At 52.0% G+C, this 8,814-nt stretch overlaps 1 protein-coding gene across 3 annotated transcripts in view; it reads right to left on the bottom strand.

Moving 5' to 3' along the window:
• Positions 1-443: 443 nt before the first annotated feature.
• Positions 444-8,814, bottom strand: part of LOC125159875 (ankyrin repeat domain-containing protein 26-like) — a 45,991-nt gene continuing 37,620 nt past the window's right edge. For 2 of the 3 annotated variants that reach the window (XR_007149957.1, XR_007149958.1), the window contains 2 exons: positions 8,341-8,452; positions 444-6,216 (listed from right to left, as the gene is read on the bottom strand). The gene's annotated coding sequence lies outside the window, so the exon portion shown is untranslated. The remainder of the gene's footprint in view (positions 6,217-8,340; positions 8,453-8,814) is intronic. The other variant, XR_007149956.1, reaches the window with a different exon arrangement.

Genomic DNA, 8,814 nt, shown 5'->3' with positions numbered 1-8,814 from the left:
TGGGGATGGGGGTTCATGGGACCTCCCAGGACGTTGTATTTTACAGCTTCCTGTGAAGCTATGGTTTTTTCAAAGGAAAGAATTAGAACAAAGCAAAGGTGCAGAAACACACCCCCAGAGGCTATATGACTTAATTGGTCCGTCTTAGGGCCCAGGCATCCGTACATCAGTGTTTCTCAGAGGCTCCGTTCCTGCTGTACAGCCAAGAATAGACACACTGACCACTTCCTCATTCAGCAGAGGGAAACTGAGGCCAGAGAGGGGAAGGAGTTTTCCCAGGGCCACAGAGCTGCTGCAGGGTGACTGAAGGGGATGGCATCCAGCTGCAAGCGGCCCAAGGTTTTTCCTGCTGCCCCGGGCTGGGACTGAACCAGGCAGTTTGTTTTCACGTAAACTTTTATTAAAATACAGTGTACAGCTTATTGCATTGTCACAAACAACACACTCATGTAATCAGCACCAAGGCCCCAAAACCAAGATGACCCAGGCCCCCTCTAGAACCCCACTCATGATCAAGCCCCCTGGGGCCCCCCTGGGGCCCTGCCAGTCTTGGCCCATCCCCCAGGGGAGCCCTCCCCTGACTTCTTACAACACACAGAGGAGTTTTTCCTGTTCCTGAACTTTGTGTAAATAGTTGGGTGCTGTTTAGAAGCTGTGCCAGGGGAGACTGGAGCATCCAGTTAATTCTGAAGGAAAAGGAAGTGGCCTCCCCAGGAGCCCCATAAAGGAGGGCTGGGGGTGGGGGATTCAGTGGAAGGACTGTCCCGGGGCGGTCTTCCTTGTCCAGGGTGGCCGGAATGGGCTATTTATGCCCTGAGCTAGAACTGGAGACCAGAAGAGGAGCTGGAGCCCTGCCTGGCTGACTGAGAGCCCTGTGTCCATGAACCTGGTCCAGGGTCCCCCAAAGATCCTGGGGCCCCTGAGCAGGGGGAGGTACAGCAGCACCAGTCCTCACGTAGGACTGGTGGCATTGAAGAAACCACCTCTCAGTTTCCCTGCATATAAAATGAGGATTTTATATATGTGAATAACACAAATATCTACTAATGTAGAATCAATGTTAATGTAACACATTAATATTTCACTTCTATACTGTTGGTGTGAGGCATTAATATATTATATATCGTATGTTATATAACATAAGATATATTGAGTAATACGCAAATCTTTTGAATCCTATCTATACTAATGATAGCTGGCATTTATGGAATGCTGATTCTGTATCTGGCATTGTCTTAAGTGCTTTAAATGTATAAACCAATAGGGTGGCTGGGTGGCTCGGTCAGTTAAGCATCCAGATTCGGCTCAGGTCATGATCTCACGGTTCATAGGTTTAAGCCCTGCATCGGGCTCTGTGCTGACCACCTCATCTCGCATCATCCGTGTGAGGTGGAGCTCTTATTATCACCGGAGGAGGAGGTCGAGGCTTCGAGTTTCTGTCGCCCCCAAGGTTGGACTGGGGTGTGAGCTCAGGTGGTTGGTTCCAAAGCCAGGTATGCTCAGTATGCTCAGCCAGGCGGTCTCTCGTGTTCTCCGAGCACCCTCAACCTTGGCCTGTCCTGCGCGGGCCCAAACCTTTCCTGTTGACCGCTGGGCTGAGCAGCAGACAGTGGTGAGCGGAACGGGCCTCCATCTGTGACTCCAAAGCTGCATGGACCCAGCAGGGTGCATGGCAGAGGCTGGTTCTCCTCCTAGAGCCAGTCCTCACTGGGCTGATGGAGGGTCAGTGAGACAGCAGGAAGGGAACCGCCAAGGGGCTCAGGCCACCGAGGGGACCCCAGGGATAGGCAGAGAGGGTGGGGAGTAGTGGAGAGCCCAAGCAGAGGTCACCACCCGCCACAGGGTTTAGGGTTGGGCCACGGCAGGCCAGGTCAGCCCTGCATGGCTATTAGGGCCCCTCAGTCCTGTGGGGGCAGGTGGTGCTCAACAGACAGTCCCCATCTTCACATGCATACATCAGTGACAGTACTATCTGCTTGGAAAATCTCATGCACCCTTCAACATCTTGGACCCGTGTGTCACAATATAGCAGAGTGTCACTGTACCTCCCTCCTGGGCTCCGGCGAAGACTGAATGAGTTGATCGCCATAAAGTGTTAACCGCAACGCCTCCCTCGTAGCACACAGGAACTGCTCAAAATATACTCATGGTCATTGGGGGAGTGGGAGAGAGAAGGAAGGGAGGGAAGGAGGGAGAGGGGAAAGGAGGAAGGACGGGAGACGGTAGTCTGCGTGGGGGGTCAGGGTGGGCAAAGAAGGCTGCACCAAGGAGTTGACATTTGAGCAAAGTTTTGCAGGGTGAATAGGAGTTTGCTGCGGGATAAAGAGGCAGGGGGTGGAGTGGTGTTCCGGGTATAGAGTGCCTCTGAGCTGCACTGGTAGCGTTTGTAAATTCCTTGTGCCTCATGAGGTTTATGCAAGGGTTAGATGAGAAATGCACCTGGCACTAGGGGGCTCTCGTACTGGTATCTCCTCACCTGACTGGAGAGGCCAGTCACTGGGCGACAGGCGTTGAGGGCCGGGTCCCCTTGTCTGGACTAGGGGCTTCCCAAAGGCAGGAATTGCTGGCCTCTGCCAGTGAGGGTCCTGGCGTGGCAGGGAGGTGAGGCCTGCCTCGCCAGCCCCACCCTCTCTCCCACCCAGAAAAGCCATCGCTCACTGGGGCAGGCACAGGACAGCAAACAGTCTGGGACAGTGACGGGGTGGCATCCTGACACCGTCCTTTACGTCCCCTTTTCTCGTTGGGCTCTGGCAAGGCGCTGTTGACACAGGCACAGTGCAAGGCCCTGGGGCGGCTCTGTCTCCAGGGGGGAGGGAAGCTTGTCCTTGGCCTCTTCAGCCAGGGATGGAGAAGGAGGCGGAGCCTGGGGCAGGGCTTGGTTCTGGGGAAGCTAATCTGCTGAATACGGGACCCAGCAAACCAGCGATGCTTCCGTTGGACCGGAAGTGGGGATGTGGAAGGGGCGGGGGGTCAGCCTCCAGCAGGGAGAGTTTCCATCAAGGCTGTGGTAAGGACAAGTAGGTAAACCGAGGCCGAAGTTCGGATGACCCGTGGTAAGCACCCAGCATTGGCTCAGAATGGCAAAGCCCAAGCACCAAGCACAGGCCCACGGGAAGCAGGGGACCTGGGCTTCTGAGACATTGGGTGGGGGAGAGGTGTGCAGGGGACCCCAGTGGGGAGAGGTGGTGTCCCATGAGGAAAGGCGGCCTGGCGTGGGAGGAGAGGTGGAGTCCAGGGACAGTGCCTCCACGGCTGTGTCGGCTGTCATAGCAGCCGCTGCCTGGAAAGGCAGGGACAGGGCAGGGGGAGCCAGGCCACCGAGTAGTGACAGGCACACCCTAAGACCCCAAAGGCCTCAGACACTGGCCATGCCACCGTGCGTAGCAAACAGAGGCTCCTGTTTCTTTCTCCACAGTCATTTCACATCCATTACTTCCCCCTGTGAGTGACTTACTGTTACTTACCATCCTTTTGCAAATGTGGAAACTGAGGCACAGAGGGGTGAAGGGACTTGTACCAAATCCATGGTGAGTCAAGGGTGGAACGGGCCCTGACCTCAGGTTGGGCTGTCTCTGGGGCCAGATCCAAAGCTGGACATCAAGTCTCTTTGCCGGGCCTCTGGGCTCTGGGCATGGAGATCGTAGGCCTGGCCTGTGGTCTGCAAGGACTCGGCCGGGAGGCCTCTTTGGGGACAGAACACAGTGGTCCCAGGCCGGACAGACCTGAGTCCCAATCCCAGCCCAGCCTCTCAGAGCTGTTAGACTCTGTGCATGGTGCTAACCCCTCTGAGCCTCAGTTTCCTCACCCACAATGGGGGCTAAGAGGCTGCCTTGCAGGTTGCTGTGGGACCTCAGGCAGGGCCCCCTCCTCTCATCTGACTGCACCCACCTGCCCTTAGTGGAGCCAAAAATGTCCAGGGCACACAAGGCCCTGCCTTTGGGGAGGGACACCCAAAAGGCAGTGAACAAGCACACAGATAAATGGCTTAGCCCTTTTTACCTAGGGCTCTGAAAGAAATAAAACTGAGTGATGAGTGGAGAGCATAAGGGGCTGGGGCCACTATAGACACCAAGGAAAGGCCTCTCTGGCAAGTGAGTGATGGGGACTGAGCATCCTAAGTAAAGGGAACAAGTGCAAAGGCCCTGGGGCAGGAACATGTTGCAGGAACAAGCAAGGAGGCAGGTTGGTTGGAGGTGTGTCCACGGGGGCAAGGAGTGTATTGTGGCCTTGGGCAGTGTTCACAGCAGGACCTGGGGTCAAATCTGGCTCTGCTCGCCGGCTGAGAATCCTGAACAAGCGACTTCTGTAAAAAGGGGTAGGATGAGATGAGGGTGCAGACGCAGGGGCCAGCTTCTGCGTGGCAAGGGTTTGTCAGTGGCGGGGGTGGGGGGGGGGCCATGAGCAGAGCTGCACACTAGCAGGCCAAGGCCCCAGTTGGGTCTCTGACTACAAAGAGCCTCGGCCTGGGAGACTCCCTGGGGGACCTCGGGCCTTGGCTTCCCCAGCGAACAGAGAGCAGCTGGACTTGATGCTGCTAAAGATGCTTTGTAACTGAGCTCTCTGAGCGGGGCTGTGGGAGAGAGACAGAGGGCGACAAAGCACATGGTTTCTTGCATGTGGGCACCAAACCCTTCCCGGGGCTGCTCACCCACCCCAGGACCTGTCCTGGGACCACCCAGTGTGGCCTGAGCCGGCACGGCCCCCGGGAGCATTTGTTGTGTGTCGGGGGTCACCGGTAACCCTGTCTCACTTCTCTCACCCTCAGGAGTTCCCTGGAGACCAGAAGCAGCCTGTCCACTGACCGCTACGGGTACCGTCGCTCCCTCCACTCTGGGCCCACTGTTCCCATCGGCGCCACGGGAGGGCCCCAGGAGGCATCAAGGGAAATTAGTCCCCCCATTGGGCCCTCAAACTCCCCCAGGGACCAGCAGTACTGCTGACGCATCCCCTGAGGACTAGTCCAGCTAGGAATGGTCCCTCAGGGGCTCGGCTAAGGGTTCCTCTGAGAACCAAGGCTGGTGGTCCCTCTGAGGGCCAGCCCTCAGCTGCCCGTTCCCATGACGCCCAGGCTGCAGCCCAGGGGCCAAGCTGACGCTTCCAGTTGGTTTCCCGATCGCGGTTCGTGGAAGCCGGGGTGTCTGAGGACCTCTGCCTTCACATGGCTTTTGGATCTTGTCGTTTCTACGAGATGTCTTCAGAAGGAGGCATTGTCTAACGTTACAAGAAGGGGCCAGAGACTGAGGCACACAGGAAGGTCCCCTGGATCGGAGGTCAGCCGATCTCTGCTCACGGGCTGGGGCCACAAAAGACCAGGAAGGGGCAGCTAGCTGGCCCCAGTGCGGTGCTGGCACGGGGAGCCACGTCCAGTGTAGCGGCGTGAGTCGGGGAGGGGTGGACTGGGCCACGCCGACTGGAAATAGGTGCGTCCCTCTTTGTGGGTGGGAGATGTGCCATTGCCAGGAAAGGGCATATACCCGGGGAGGAGCCACAGGGCTGGATGTGGCCAGACGTGCCCAGCCGGGGAGGGTGAGGCTGAGGGCCCAGCGGAGCTGAGTCGCACCAAGGGGCCCGAACAGCCGAAAGCAGGCCCAGTGGTCGTGAGCCCCCTGCACTGGCGACACGACACGGCCTGGGCCCCCTGTGCAGGGGGCGGGTCTGGTAGTTGCTCCCCTGGGACAAGACAGTCATGGCCACCAGCTCTGAGACCCTAAAGCTGCCTGAGGCTGTGAGAAGGGCAGAGGGGTGCTTTCCTGAGCCAGCGTGGGGCTGGCGGCTGCCGGCACACTCCGATAACCCTGTAGGGGGACGCTCCACGGCCACAGCCACACGTGACGCTAACAGGTTTTTTTTCACCCTTAGAGTAGTCTTTAGTTATTTGAAAGACAGCTGGGATTCACCCCCATTTTCCTGGTTCTAGAGTCTTCAGGCCCAAGCTTGTGCAGGTGTCTACATGTGTGTAGAATCATGGCATCCTTTTAGGGCCTCATCTATCAAAACCTTTGGACGAGCTATTCTTCCTGTCAAAAACTTTGGGAAACACGCCTCTTATTTCCCATAGCTGCCATGCAACATCCTAGAAGGATCTCCTCCTCCAACATCAACTTCTGCATCTAAACAGGAGTTCTGTGGTCCTTCTTTACAGCATTATGAAATCTTTCTTGAAGGCCAGGATGGTACTTTCCTTCTAAGGGCTCATCGATCGATTCCAGGATTTTTCTAGAGATCATGACAACAGGACAACTAAATTGCCATCTGTCATTAGACTGAGTTCCCACCAGGGCATCCCAAGACGACCCAAATCGTTTCAAATATTTCAGCCCATCTGGTGTTTTTTCTCAATTAAACCTGCTGAAACCACAGTCTTAGGTTTCTTTTACATCCAAGGCTCCTGCCTATCAACTCGTGCCAAGAAGGTAGTTTGTCTTCATGTGACAAATCGTCTAATTATCCCCAAACCCACTGCTCTGTGATGCCAGCATGTGTGAATTTACTACAACCTATATATATTTGAACTTCTATGTGCTAGTCATGGTATCAGACAGAAGAGGTATTTACAAGGAGCAAAACCAACATTGTCATGCCCTGGTAGAACTCTGTCTACAGAGAGGGGAGAGATTCATAAAATAACCACTCAAATACAGAATTCCGAATTGGGATAGACGCTATGAAATGCAAGAGCACAACAGAACAGGGGGACCCCACAGAGGCCTGAGGTTGCAGGTTGGTGTGGGGGTGGGGCGGATGTACTCTGGATACCCAGCACGGTTCTTCTCAGTCAAGGACATTTGAGGTCAATTTGGAGAATGAACAAGCAAATATCAGCCTGGTATCTCCATCTACCACCTCCATCAGAGCCTAAGTCAACCCCAAAGTCCCTAATCTTCTCACACCGACTCCCCCATTGTAGTAAATAACTCTGGCATCCACTCACTTCCTACCTCTCCCACCCTAATCCCGGCCACCATTATCATTGACCTAAAGTGACTTAGCCACCTCCTCACTGATGTCTCTGCCTCCCTTTTTACCCACATACAGCCCGTTCCTTGTAATTAGACACATATCTGTAAAATAAAACGTATCACTTCATCCATCTGTATAACATCTGACAATATCTCATTTGTCTCAGTGGACAGAACTTTATACAACGTGGCCCCCACTTCATCCTCTGATTTCATACCCTACAACCCAAGGATGTCCTCCCCGCAACCATGTGCACTTCTTCACAGAATAATCTAGCCTTGTTTGGGATCTGGATACATCTCGCCCATCTGGAAAGTGGGGTCTTTTCTCTTCTCCCTCATTTGCACACAGCTTGCTCCTTTCAGACCTTCACATACCAGCTTCTCAGAGCTTTCCATGACCACCTACCCTGAACCACCAGACACCGTCCATAATACCTCTGTGTTCATTATGTGGATATATCCCTCATAACCCTTAGAACAGTCTTGTCTGCCGTATCTCTTCCTGCTGTAAGGATGCAAGTTCCTTAAGAACAGACAAATCAGTAGTCTTACCAATGTATACCCAAGATGTGTAATGGGCACTCATTAAGTGCTTTTTTGGACTGAATGAACAAGAACTAAGTATGAAGCACAAGTGAGGATAATGTAATAGCACCATCCCCTTGAAGGGATGCCAGAAGGCTGTGTAGCCTTAGTGGTTCCAAGTAGCCATGGTTTGGATTCCAGTATAAAAATACAAGCTGTTTTTTTAAAAAAATATTTATGAGTTCTTTCCATTTGCTACAGATATCTGTAATTCCTTTCTCTCATCTGCCAAAGCTAGAAAACTAATCTCGTCAACTAGTGTATCTTTGTGCACCAAGCTAAGTTTACTTAGGTTTTTCTGAACAGAGATTGAGGAATCCATGAGTTCTGCGATTCCACACACAGCTGACATCTTTCCAGGTGGTAATTGGTCATTTGTTTCTTCTTTTCAAACCAAATTCTATAGGGCTCAAACTTCTATATAAGGAAAGTGTTCACATATGAAGTCTTGCCATATTTTCTACCCAATGTTCCATCAACATGTTTCAAACTACCATGGCCTCCTCTTAGGCCCACGGGAGAGGCCATATTGGAGCCATTCTAATCATGTGACATTACCCTATATATGAGGCACTCGAATGCATCGATAATAGATCTGTCAAGTTACAATACCACTAAGGAGAAATTTTATAATAGATTATATATATGTTATAGGTTAATAGATGACGTTATATTATTAGAATCTAACATACAGGACTCTATATTGCACATGTATTTTTATGAGACGTATATTTGACTACATAATAAGAACAAAATGAGATTTAAATACATTGAAAGACAGGAGATTTCCTACCTCCTTCTGGTAGTCTACAAAGGTGATTTCCTCACCACCTGATTTCTTAAACGTACTTCTGGGAGTCTCCTCCCAATTAATAGTATCCACTCGATAGGTTCTATTGTTATACCTGTGGAATGGTCACAACACCTAGTATTATTCCCAACATATTTATGGCATGGGATCATGTAAGAAGTGAGAAGCTTTAAATCCTACAAGAAATTTCAGGATATATCCACTTTAGTAAATTCATATGACATATAATTCACCTATGTAAGGCTACAATCCAATGGTTTCAGTATATTCACAGAGTTGTAAATCCTATACATTTGCCTACCCACCCTATTTCACATGAATTGAATGATACAGTATGTGACCTTTCCTGACAGCCTTCTTCCACTTCGTGTACTACTTTTCAAGGTTTATCTATGCTGTAGCATGATTGGTATTTCATTCCTTTTTGTTGCCAAATGACACACTATTTTATGGATA

Source organism: Prionailurus viverrinus, unplaced genomic scaffold (assembly GCF_022837055.1).
Source record: "Prionailurus viverrinus isolate Anna unplaced genomic scaffold, UM_Priviv_1.0 scaffold_76, whole genome shotgun sequence".
Classification (NCBI taxonomy): domain Eukaryota; kingdom Metazoa; phylum Chordata; class Mammalia; order Carnivora; family Felidae; genus Prionailurus; species Prionailurus viverrinus.
Note: the sequence above shows the minus strand (reverse complement) of the source record. Positions and strands in the feature narration are given on the sequence as shown.